General features: G+C 37.1%; 1 protein-coding gene across 1 annotated transcript in view; it reads left to right on the plus strand.

Annotated features, from left to right (window-relative positions):
* Positions 1-13,091, plus strand: part of HS3ST5 (heparan sulfate-glucosamine 3-sulfotransferase 5) — a 126,821-nt gene that overhangs the window by 99,578 nt on the left and 14,152 nt on the right. The window lies entirely within an intron of this gene.

Consider the following 13,091-nt stretch of genomic DNA (forward strand, 5'->3'; position numbering starts at 1 on the left):
TGTTAAAGATCCCGATGGGGTGATCTTTTTCTTCATATAGTTTCATTATCTTTTTATTCAAAACATAAGCTTAATGGCTGCTCTCCAGGCTACAAACCAGGAGACTGTGAGTTCTAGTCCTGCCTTAGGCATGAAAGCTGGCTGGGTGACTTGGGGCCCAACCCACCTCATATATTTGTTTCTTTGTTTGTTTGTTACATTTTTTTTTCTTTTTTTGCTGCCCATCTCCCATATCTGGTGACTCTGGGTAGCTTATGCATAATAAAAAAGATAAATAGAAAAGTAATTAAAATACTAATTAAATTAAATTCACGGCCCGTTTATATATATATATATATATATATACTATTATTATCATTAATTTTATAATAATGAAAGCTGGGTTAAATTGAATTCAGTTTTGGGTTCAGATTTTTCTTTGTTGTGAAATGAATTCATGTATTTAACTGGAAAGTTCTTGTATATAACATCAGGAGAGTTAAATGATGTCAATAAATGTCACTCCAGCAAAGCTAATTGGAAGCATAGCATTGTCAGTTACCAGGAAGTATAAGTATACTTTATATGGATGTTCTATTTCTAACTCTTAGTATATCTTTATATCCTTGAGATAGTTAGAATGATAGAATTGGTATTTAACCTTCATATTTTTCAAAAGTGCAAATTTCATTTCGGTTAAGGATAATTTCAGTAAATAATACTCGCACATTATTCATCATTTCAAGCCAGTTTATCTTGTGGTTTCTAAACAAAACAACTACAGTGACCTCTTTTAATGTAAATTGAATTTGTTGGTCACTTCTCCAATTTACCCAGACATTGAATTAACTTTCCATCTAACATCAAGTTTCAATAATGAGATGTTCATATTTTTTGGGGCAATTTTGTGTCTTCATTATTCAGCTTTTGACAATGGGTTGTGATGAGGGAAGTGAGTTTTGTACAAAATTAAACAAATAACTTCATGTGCCTAATGAGGATTATCAAATACTGAAGATCTGATTTCAGTTAAGTTTTCGATTAAGCATCTATGATTTTTATAGCAAACATTGACAGTTAACTAATTTTAAGTGCTACTGCAATATGTTAGTGATTCCTAATGTATTAAATCCTATCACAATGAATTTAAAAAAACCACAAAATTACTTTTATATATAGCAAATGTTTTCTAAATCTTTTTATTTATCCTTCCTTCCTTCCTTCCTTCCTTCCTTCCTTCCTTCCTTCCTCCTTCCCTCCCTCCCTCCCTCCCTCCCTTCTTCCCTCCCTCCTGTATTTTGCATAAAATGAAAACTAATAACTCAAGCCAGGGAAAGGGTGTGATTCAGTGCATTCTTTGACCTGAATATTAATGGACATCATTCAGACTGGTAACCTAGCAAGGTTCTGAACATCATTAGCAATTCCCTAAAGATCAGATTTCTCAACACAAAATGAATACCATTTAATTCTTTCTAGCTTGGTGTAACATTATTCATAAGAGTAAATGCTATTCATTGAACATAAAAGTTTGAAGACATGATCAAAATATGTTGGAGTGTTCATTTCTAAAACATGGAATAACACTTAGGAACTGATACAAAGGGGGTGGGGAGGCTTAAATTGAATAAAGCCTAGGTAGATGCTGTCCCTTTGCGATGGTGGCGATGCTGTCCATATTTATCTGTACTAAATTTTGGATTATAATCCCTTCCCCCAGCAGCCTTCACTCATTTCATATTGTTTAGGAAGCCCTAAACCCTAAATAGAAACTTTTCAAGGGTTGAGGGCTTTAGGAAAACATGGGACTCCTTCTTTCCATGCAGTCTCATAGAAGTTTAATAAAATAAATAAATACATTCTCACAAATTGTGAATGGGAGCAAAAAAGTCAAGACCATGGCTTTGAGCATACAATCAAAGCTCATTGTAAATATACTAGGTTTTTGATGCAAGTAAAAAGAAGGAGAGTTAGGCTTTCAATTGTCCAATCATAACACCCACATTAATTTTTTTAGCTTCTGTCCAACAAATGACTGGACATAGAAAAAGCCAAGCTGTTCTTTTCTGAACTGGAACTTCATTGCTAAACCAAGAGGAATTTTCCAATCCTAAACTGATAATTAACATTTTAAATTATGAAAAACAGTGGGATTGCCAAGCAAATACAACATTGTATTGGTTTATTAAAGAAAAAAAGATATTAACCAGTATCAAAAAATAGTGAGCAACCTTTTACTTAAACAAATAAATTAAATACAAGAGGAGCAGGCGAAAAACTGGAATGAAGTAGTTATTCCAACAAAATGTAAAATGTTTCATGCTTAAATGTAGGAAATATTTTTCCAAATATAGATTGATTAGTTCTTTGCTATGAGATCAAGCGGCAAATGATAAAAAATAATGTTTTTCTTCAGCCTCTAGAAGAATTTGGTTAGTACTTACAGATATTTCTCCATATTTCTCTATTGAGTTCCATTTTATTACATTTTTTCAAATCTGTTACTACAGTCATTCATTCATTGGGGACACTGGCTATCTCTTCTAGATTGATGATATCTATTTATGGCCTTGACCATTTGATTCTTCTATATGACGATCACTATATGATATACAATTTCCTAAAAGCCACATCAAAATTTCTTAGTGCCATATTCTTGAATCAACAAATTAAAAAGAATTACTATTAAGTAGTGCAACACTTAGTTCAGATAGCCATTTCATGACAATATTATATCAGTGATATAAAAGTCATTGAAAGAGATTTAACAAGTATTTAATAGTGATTAGAGGAATTGCAGTTCCAAAAGCAAGTATAACCCTAGAATGATTTAGAAAATAATCTGACTGGGTTTGATCAAAAGCTTCCAAGTCAACACCTTGGCAATAAAATTGAAGTTAGTAACTATAAATTAGTTTGTAACCATCCTCAGAGTGGAATTTAGAAGTTTTTAAAATTAGAGTGATATTTTATCTTGTGACCATATATCCTCTTTCAAGTATGCATACAAAGTAGCATTTGTAAAAATATCTAGTAAACACAGAAATAAAAGGATGAGTCCCAGGATATGGTACAAATACATTGTACTCCAACCTGTAGTATTGTACTCTAACATAAAGAGAACTAGTTTTTAAACAAACATATCACATGTGGTACCTTGAGGTGGTGGCGTGCATGAAATAATAGATGGCCTCTAGAATAGATGCCCTAGCTTGCATAGACTAGAGCAAGAAGGCTTGTGATAAGGAGTAAGATTAACAAATTAAAAGAAAGAAAAACAGATATGTTCTATGTAAACCAGTTTTTGATAGTGTCAAGACTGGATCATGTTGGGAAAAAATGTCATAAAAGAATACGTGAAAGAAACAAGATTGACAGCATGAGTGCATGAAGTAAAAGCTTGAATTTTATGTGATAAACTATTAGAAACAGAGATAGGTTTCAGCAGGTTCTGACCAGTTCTGGAGAACCGGTGGCACAAATTTTGAATAGTTTGGAGAACCAGTAAGTACCACCTCTGACTGGCTCTGCTCCCATTTATTCTCTGTCTCCCAAGTCCCAGCTGATCGGGAGGAAATGGGGATTTTGCAGTATCCTTCCCCTGGAGTGGGGAGGGGATGGTGATTTTACAGTATCCTTCCCCTGGAATGGGGTGGGAATGGAGATTTTACAGTATCCTTCCCCTGCCACACCCACCAAGCAATGCCATACCCACCAAGCCACACCCACAGAATGGGTAGTAAAAAAATTTTGAAACCCACTACTGATTAGAATCATTGCCCTCTCGACAGAATGAAAGGAAATACTGGCATCAGTGGGAAGGGCATAATAGATACGGGAACATAACATAAACTCCGCTCTTTTTGTACTCGTCTCATGATGTCATGAGCCATATTTTGAGACTTTGACAAAATTTCCAGTTGCAGTTTATGCTGCAGATGACCCAGAAATGAAAAATGATCATGAAAGAGTATGTGAAAGCTACTTGGAACAGTGTGAAAAGAATTATGTTACTATCATGTAGCATATGAATTACAACCATATGCAAATGGGAGCGATGAAATAGAATGCTTGGTAGAATGATGAAAGTAACTTCAAATGAGAAAAAAATGCATATAAGACAATGATGGCTGCAAAAGCCAAGGGTGAGAGATAGATATTGTATAATATATGTAAATGATGTAAATAAACATCCTGCAACTAATATAGTCAAAGAGAGCAAGGGAAAGTTAAGTTTTAAAGTGAAGGAAGAAATGCAGAGCATTTTTATGGAAATAAAGCAAAGTTTTGAAAGTAGACGAAAAAGCTGAAAAGGAAGTTCCAGAAGAATGAATGGAATTAAAAATAAAAGTGCTGAAGATATTTAGAATGCAACTGAAGTGAAGAAATATTGGAAAGAGTATTTTAAAGGTTTTAATGGAAATGTTAGTGATATCAAAAATAACCCTGAAATCATAGTAAATGTCTGAGGAAAAAATGATGAAAAAAGTCATGCCTAAATGCTTTGAGAATGTTGAAAAACAGTAAGGTGCCAGTAAAGATGGTATAACTGGTGAGAAGTTAAGATGTGGTGGGGGGAGGGGAGATCTTTTACAGAGTAGTTGTGCAATTTGATTAACATGTATGAGGCTGCACACTGACAATTGGAAGGATTCTTTTTCAACCTTTACAAAACTACTGGGGTGTTCAGTTTTGTTTAGGTCCTGTGGGGGCGGGGGTGTCCGGATAGAACAGCTTCAAGAGTTGATAATGGGAAAATCCGTTAAGTTCAGTACAGCTTAATGTCAAAAAAGGGGTGTGCAGATCATATTTTTGTTCATTTACCTATCATGGAGAAGGATGATTGTGTGAAAGAAAATGTACTGGAGATCTGTTAATTTAGAGAACAAGTATGATATGGTAGAGTTGAATTATGGAATGTTTTGCCGAATATGAAGCTGGAAGTTGGCTGCTGAATACGATAAGAGAACTGAATGATGGTATAAAAATGCATGAGAAAAAAATGGAAGGGTTCAACATTTAACAAGGAATAAGGTAAGGATGTTTGTAGAATAACATAATTGTGGATTTTCTTCTAGTGAGGGATTTATTTATTTATTTATTTATTTATTTATTTATTTATTTATTTGCAAGTATTTATATGCCGCCCTTCTCCTGAAAGCGGCGAACACAGGTAAAAACAAATAAACAGATAAAAACATACAATAAAAACCCAATTAAAACCAGTTAAGATCGAATGATAATAAATAATAACACCCAAGAATCTAAATCATGAGATAGATAGATAGATAGACAGACAGACAGACAGACAGACAGACAGACAGACAGACAGACAGACAGACATTGGAAATTCATAAATGGCAGGTGCTCCCTGTGAGCCTGTAAGGTTTTATAATATTGCAAAATTAAATTTTGGAACCTTGTCACTTCAATGAATGGTACTATAGGAGGCTCCATGTGACAAAAACACTAAGAGAACTTCAGCATAATATTTCAGCCCACCACTTGTCTTCCACCTGCATAACAGACTGAGCAATTGAATGGCACCCCCTCCCATAAAACACAGAGCCATGGCTAAAAAAGATATAAATTAGTAGAAAGCTGTACCACAACTGGAAACTATCAAGCTGGCGAAAAACACATTGGTTCAGCTCTTTGATTGTCACTAAGCTCAGGAAACTCTTAACTACCTTAAAAGGCGTTGATGTGGATGTTGAAGCAAAAGAAAATGTCTGCCTGAAATCAGTAATAGCTCCCAATACTTGGCCTGGTGTTAGACAGTTGCCGTCTAACTCAGTTCAGTTCCAAGGTCTGCTTTTGAGGTATTTAAGCCAAGTTCAATTACAGATGATCCCATCCTTCATGTTCTAAACCAGTGGTCCCCAACCCCCGGTCCGCGGACCGGTGCCGGGCCGTGGAGTACCTGGCACCGGGCCGCGCAGCGGCCGGGGGACATGAACGCTGCAGCGCAAAGGCTCCTGGGCCGTGCGCAATGGGCCGTGCGCAAAAGCTCCTGGGCCGTGCCCCCACCCCTGCGCGCGCTCAGCGGGCCGCGGCGATAAAAAGGTTGGGGACCACTGTTCTAAACCATCTTTCACTCCCTTAGAGATGAGCCTTATTTTAGGACCTTCAGGAGGTAAAAGAAGCAATTAATATATCCTCTTCTTCAAAAGGAAGCTACTGTTAAGATAAATTAGCACAGTTGTGAACTGTGAACTGGAATGAAACTCCCTTGATACAAATGCTATTATTTGCGTGTGGGAAAAATAATCTTCAATGTCTTTTTGGTAGCTAGTGCTCACTTTTGTGTTAGTTACACAGCAGGGCACAGAATAGGAGAACAAAAAGGAAGCATACAGGAATGGCAAAAGAGGAAGTCAATATAAAAAGATGCAGGATTTCTACATTTACAAGGAACACCAAAAGTCAGGCCTATAGACCAATTATTATATTTTCTTAATTTTGTTTTATTTTTTCAGAGAAAATGTTATTGCACATTTGTTTGATGTACCTGTTCAGGTGTCATACAAGGAGGAAGTGTTTAAAAAAAATACTAACCAGTTTGAAATTTTAACATAATTTATATAATTATGTCTATGGGGCCTGACTTTTGATACAACCTGTATTTTATATTTCTTCAAAAAGAAATGTCTAGATAATTTGCATTTTGCTGGATATTTAAAATGGAGATGTTGAAGTAAAATGTCTTCTGTTAGCAGGGACTAGTTAAAAAATGGTAGCACAAGATATGAATAAAATGGGCTATAATGACAGTTTTACACTGTGCATGAGAGAAGAGCGCCTTTTATTCTACCTTTAAAGGAAAAAAGACCTCTTTCTTATATAAATCTCTTCTTACATATTCCACTGAAATTGCTAGATTTAAAAAATCATTACAATTCTGGATCACAATACGGTTCTATTCTTATCTCAAACATGAACATTCTTAAATGAGAGAGCTAAAAGAGGCAGGATTAGCTGTGTTTCTTCCAAATTTGGTAATTAAAATGCAAAATGAACATAATTCTTCCAATATGGTACCATAGGAGAGTTCAAGCTAATCTAAGAATGGGGTTCTATCCTTAATAATGTATGCAAAACATCAAAAGCTGAATGAGAAACAGAGATGAAGATGATCCCATTTCAAAATGTGGAATTCATAGGATGAATATATGTCGGTCATTAGCTCTATATCTGTATAATGTATAAACATGCACTCTTTTATTAACTGCAAAAAAAGAAAATATGAAAGAGTGACAAGCTGACCAATCTATTCCTGTCACAATCAATGAATTGACACTCAGTTGATCTGAAAAAAAGGGGGGGCCATGAACGCATGCGCGGGGGGTGGGGGCTACGCATGCATTGCATTTTGGTGGTTCGGGTGTGCGCACGTGCATTTGCACGCACACACATGCCATCACTGTTCTACATGTTTGCTAACCAAGAGCCCAGATATCCTTTGTCCATAACTGTAGTAATTAGAACCTTCCTTAGCATTCCATGGTATCATAGCAGCTTAGCCTATTACTGGTCAGACTGAAATTCATTTTAATAAGAAAAGGCAGAGTTTTGTTTCTGCCAGACAACCATTTCTCCAGAATGGTATAATGTCTTCTGCTTGGGCAGGGGTTGGACTAGAACAGGGCTATCAACGGCCCATGGGGTGCTTAGATCTGGCCCGTGGGACCGTCCTGGAAAAAGCGAAGGTCTGGCCTGTGGTGCCTCTGCCAGCAAAAATGGAGCTCCGGAGGGCCGCGCACAGCCCCTTGAGCTCCATTTTCACTGGCAGAGGCTGCAGGAGGCCGTCGTGGTCGAAAACAGAGCTTGGGAGGTCCATGCTAGGATCCCCCCAGCCCCGCCCAGGCCACCATAGGTGCCCCCGACATGAGTGACATCGAGCTGGCCATACCCACCCTGGCCACACTCACCCTGGCCATGCCCACCCGGCCCCCGAAGCCCAAACACAACTCTGATGCGGCCCTCAACGAAGTCGAGTTTGACACCCCTGGATTAGAAGATTTCCAAGTTCTGTATTATGTATAGACTTACTACACACACACACACACACACACACACACACACACACTTGATCTTAGCCAAAAGGCCGAGAAGCGATGTATAGAATTATTTGCCCACTACGAGTACAGTATAAATGTCAAAGGCAGGAGATGTTAAAATCTATAGGCAACATATTTCTGGTTATGGTCTCTTTGTTTTGATTAATTTGCCAAATTTATATGACACTTTTTTTAAACAGGTCATTCTGTCTTATCTATTCATATTACCAAGTCATCTACTAGAACTATCAGTGATCTAAAGGTACTTATTTGAAAAGATGATAATTACCATCCAGTGAAGCCAAAGTATGGGTTTCCAAATTAGGGAACTAGCATAAAGGGAACAGTTTTGCATTTGCTTTTTTTTTTTTAACATAATAACAGAATGTCAGATTTGAAAGGGACCTTGGAGGTCTTCTAGTCCAAAGCGCTTCCCCTCAAGATATAGAAAATTCATTCAGGGCTTAGCCAGTGGTGAAATCCAAATTTTTTTACTACCGGTTCTGTGGGCATGGCTTGGTGGGCATGGTGTGGCTTGGTGGGTTTGGCTTGGTGGGCATGGCAGGGGAAGGATACTGCAAAATCTTCATTACTATCCCACTCCTGGGGGAAGGATATTGCAAAATCTCCATTTCCACCCCACTCTGAGGCCAGCCAGAGGTATTTGCCGGTTCTCCAAACTACTTAAAATTTCCACTACCAGTTCTCCGAACTGCTCAAAATTTCCGCTACCGGTTCTCCAGAACCTGTCAGAACCTGCTAGATTTCACCCCTGGGCTTAGCTCTTCTCAAGGTAATGTTACCACTGTAATGCCTGCCAATGACTACATTGTTAACCAACCTGCCTCCTGGATCTTGCTACCTTCTGTATTGTTTGTATCTCTTTTACACTAACACATTTAATTACAACTGGTACTCTTGTCTCTTCTTGCCATCCTCATCGACAAAGAGGACCTTGAAAAACAATAGCCTTCCCTATATGACGTTTTAAAATTGCTTACAAATAACGTGAAAAATATTTTGAACAGTAGTGTTCTTTAAAAAATTATGAAATTGTGTTCTTGTTTTAACACAATCACAAACAAAACTCCAATAAAAAAATGATACACCTTGGGCATTGTAGTCTGAATTCTAAAAATGCATTGTTAAAAAAAAAGTAACCCAAACTTCAAAATTTAAAAATATTTACAAGGACAAAGCTGATTGCAGCCTGCTTGCTTGAAAAATTAACTCTTTTAGTAGTTTACATTGTCTACCATGCAATAGATTTCTATCTTTGTGGAGTTATTTCAAACCTATCTCATGCCATTTTGTTTCTCTGATACCACAACTCAATTGTGAAGAATTTTTCTTCCACAGTTAATAGTGGTTCCCTCTGTTGGCATTTTGAAAAAAGAGGTTCTGTCATTTGTCTTTAGAAATTAAAGATAAAACAGGATTTTTGCCTTAATGCAGGGGTGTCAAACTCGCATCATCACAGTGGCATCACATCACGTATCGTGACTTTTTTCCCTTTTGCTAAACCAGGCATGGCCAGCCGGTGACGCATCCGGCCTGCGGGCTGCGAGTTTGACAGTCTTGCCTTAATGTAAGGGAGGGAGGGTTACCTTTTAAAAAACAATAAATATTGAATAATGCAGTTTAACTACAGTTGTTGAAAGATGGTATATAAATACTATAAATGAATGATAAACAAATAAATATCATGTTACCCTTTATCCTATACTTGCCTTGTACTAGGATTTGCTAAAAAATATATTCTAGTACTATTAAAATCAATTTCATTGTCATATTTTACTCCCCAGGTTCTCTAAGGAGCAATTTTTTAATGAATTTTTAAATTGTTTTAAATTGGGATTTTAATTTTATATTGGCAGGAATTATGCATTTTACCGTTGTGAGCCGCCCTGAGTCCTCGGAGATAGGGCGGCATATAAATTGCATAAAATAAATAAATAAAATAAAAATAAATTCCAAATTTAAGAAAAAGAAAGGAATTAAGAGCAGTTTAGTCAATGTTCCTTAAAAATTCAAACTCATTAACCCAAGACTAAGCACTGGAATTTGGTTCGTTTGAATTTAGATAATTAGTCAATATTCCATTTGAGGAGTAGTGGCCCCCCCTGCATGCGCTCGTCCCCCGTGCATGTGCAGCAGAGACCTGAAGACCAGCTGGCTGGGGGGAGGTGCACGCGCATGCACGGCGGAGCTGAACTGGGGCGACAGTTCACGTGCCCACAGATAGGGTGCTGTGTGCCACCTCTAGCACGTGTGCCAATGGTGGGTTGCCCCCGGTTCGCACCAGTTCTATAGAACCGGTAGTAAAATCAGTGGGAGGCCCCGCCCACTGACCCTGACATCATCAAAACGTCATCAAAGCATGTGCAGAAGAGCGTGCGCATGAGCAAAGCAAGCGCGCGTGCAGCCCCGTTGTAAACCGGTAATAAAGGTAAGTAGAATCCACCCCTGATGTGTGCCATAGGTTTGCCTTCACGGTTCTAGAGAAACACCTTTGTGATTAAATTATCTAACCTCTCTTATAATTCAGTTTCCTCCTCATTACCTGATCCTCTTATACTTCTAAGATACATAATGATACAAAGCAAAAGTCAGGCATTATAGAATTGACCCATATAGTTCTATGGAGTGTATATGTGTCTTTCTGTTGAAATATTATGCTTGAACAAGTCTTCACAGATTGTCTCCATGAAATCAGGAAAGAATTAGCACAGATAAAATCCATTCTAAATCTTAAGAATCCCTTTCTGTGTCCTCTGATTTTTCTTCAATATAAACTAGTTGTTGTAAGATCAGTTTTTCTTGTCTATTGTGGTATCAGTTGTATGAACTTCTAGTTTGTGTCTTCAGCTTTTCTTCATTAGCAGTTATTTCATGTAATGTTCCTCTTATCAGAAAATGCAATAATTTATATTTCAGAGGCTGCAGTGAGTTTATTAATGCTTGAAAAAAACTCCTTTTCAAAGTTATGTGCACCATTGGAATTATTTCCCCTCCTTTGTATTATGTGGTATATATGTACTGGCAAAACAGTAGCAGGAATTCTCCACTGTTATTGCTGCAACTATAATGTAATATTAAAACACATTTCTAGCATGAATGATTTTATTGTTACCTTCCTCCTGAGTGATTTTAACATACACTGTAGTTTTCAAATCTTCCTGAATGCAGCAGTTTGTTTGTTTTTTTCTTTAATGCTATTTTCCTATAAAGAGAAAAATGGAATTGAAATAGCTTTCCGATTTTAATTAATCTGAAGCTATCCAACTGCCTGATTCAGTGAGACATGTTAATTTCTAGACAGGAAGGTCAGATACATGTTGTGACAATATTTGCACTCAAATCAGGCTAAGATTACAACATTTTAGCCCAATATGAATATAAATGTTGACATATCTTTCATCTTCTATGTTACAAGTGCCATTTCATTTACCAGAGCCACCTACTGCTAAAGGAGATGAAGTTATATAATAATTGTAAAAATAGATAAAGAGTCACATACAGATGATATTAAACACAATTAAAATATAATTTTGTGCCTTATTATGTGCATGTAGTATTGCATAGACTACAAGCAGTCCTACTTACTTTGGCTAGCCTGATTACCGGCCCTCAAATAGAAAAGCTTTAAGAAAAAATTATCTTTCTTCTGGGAATAAGGCTAACAAACCTGGGCTGCAAAAATCTGGATGACCACTATGGTGCAAACAGGTTAGAATTTCTAAATATTTTTGCCCCTGTCTAGGGTTCATCTAATTTTCTTGCACCATCATCTAATCGTCATAATGAGGTGTTCACAATACTATAAGACACAATTTTATTAATTAATATAACAGCTGGTAAGTTAGGTGAGACAGAGAGAGGCAAAGAGTTCTTGCTTTTCTCTTGGACATAACTCTTCTTTTTGATATACCTTTGAATCTATAATGCATCCCTCTAATATAGTTGATAAGAACACCGACATGAAATACAGTAGAGAGATTCTTGTGATTCACTTAGGCTACAGGAATATTCAAAGATCATGAATCTTCCTTTTGGGTTTGGGGGAAGAGGTGAAATTCCAATTATTTACAGTAAATGTTTTTCTTCAAACAGGTCTACAGAGAAAGCAGGTATTTTTCTAACTCGTGGCTCCAGGGCTCAGCAATACTCCAAGGAAGATTTGGGTTTCAATGAACTATAGTTATAGGTCACTCCAGTCAGAGATGGACCTTCTATTCTACCTAGCCTTAGGATATATTGCAGTTCCTCAGATTCTACAGATGATATTGCTACACAGAAACAACCTTTATTTCTGAACACTATAGAAACAACCAGAGGCCCTTTTAAAAAAATCCACATCCCACCCAAGAAGGTAGGGTCAGGGGTGGGTTCTACTTACCTTTACTATCGGTTCGCATTGCGCCTACGTGCGCTGTTCTGCGCATGTGCAGATCACCTATGATGACATCCGGGTCAGTGGGCGGAGCCTCCCACCAGTTTTACTACCAGTTCTTGCAAATCGGTCCGAACCGGGGTCAACCCACCACTGGGTAGGGTCCCTGGAAAACCATCATCTGCCCAGCCTCTTAAAGACTCCGTTGCCTACAGAAACACTGCTATTTTGTTTTTAATGAGAGAATATTTCAGGCAACAACCCCTCCATGTTTTGAAGCAAAATTCTCTGTGCTCTGTGAATTTTAATTCATTCAGTGAATGGACTAAATTAAGCTCTAATTAAGCCAAGAATTAAATCACTCTAATTAAGACAAGAAATCCCATAGTTGGGCTCCTACAATATTGAATCAAAACTAGGGAAAACCTGGCTTTTCCCTTGAGCATTGGGAAGCTGAGCCTGTTTTGTGACTATTTAGGAGAATGATTTTGTTTCTTTTGATGTGTTACATTCTTACTATTGCTTTATTTTTATGGTGGAAATTTTTTTCTTTATTTTTTTAAAAAAATTGCATATAAAAATTCCATTTCTAAATGAACAGTGTGTTGTTTGGGTACAAATAATTTTAGGAAATAATAACCATAATGTTTACAATAATA

The sequence above is a fragment of the Pituophis catenifer genome, unplaced genomic scaffold (genome assembly GCF_029215685.1).
Source record: "Pituophis catenifer annectens isolate HBS135680 unplaced genomic scaffold, rPitCat1.0.hap2 SCAF_1, whole genome shotgun sequence".
In the NCBI taxonomy this organism is placed as follows: domain Eukaryota; kingdom Metazoa; phylum Chordata; class Lepidosauria; order Squamata; family Colubridae; genus Pituophis; species Pituophis catenifer.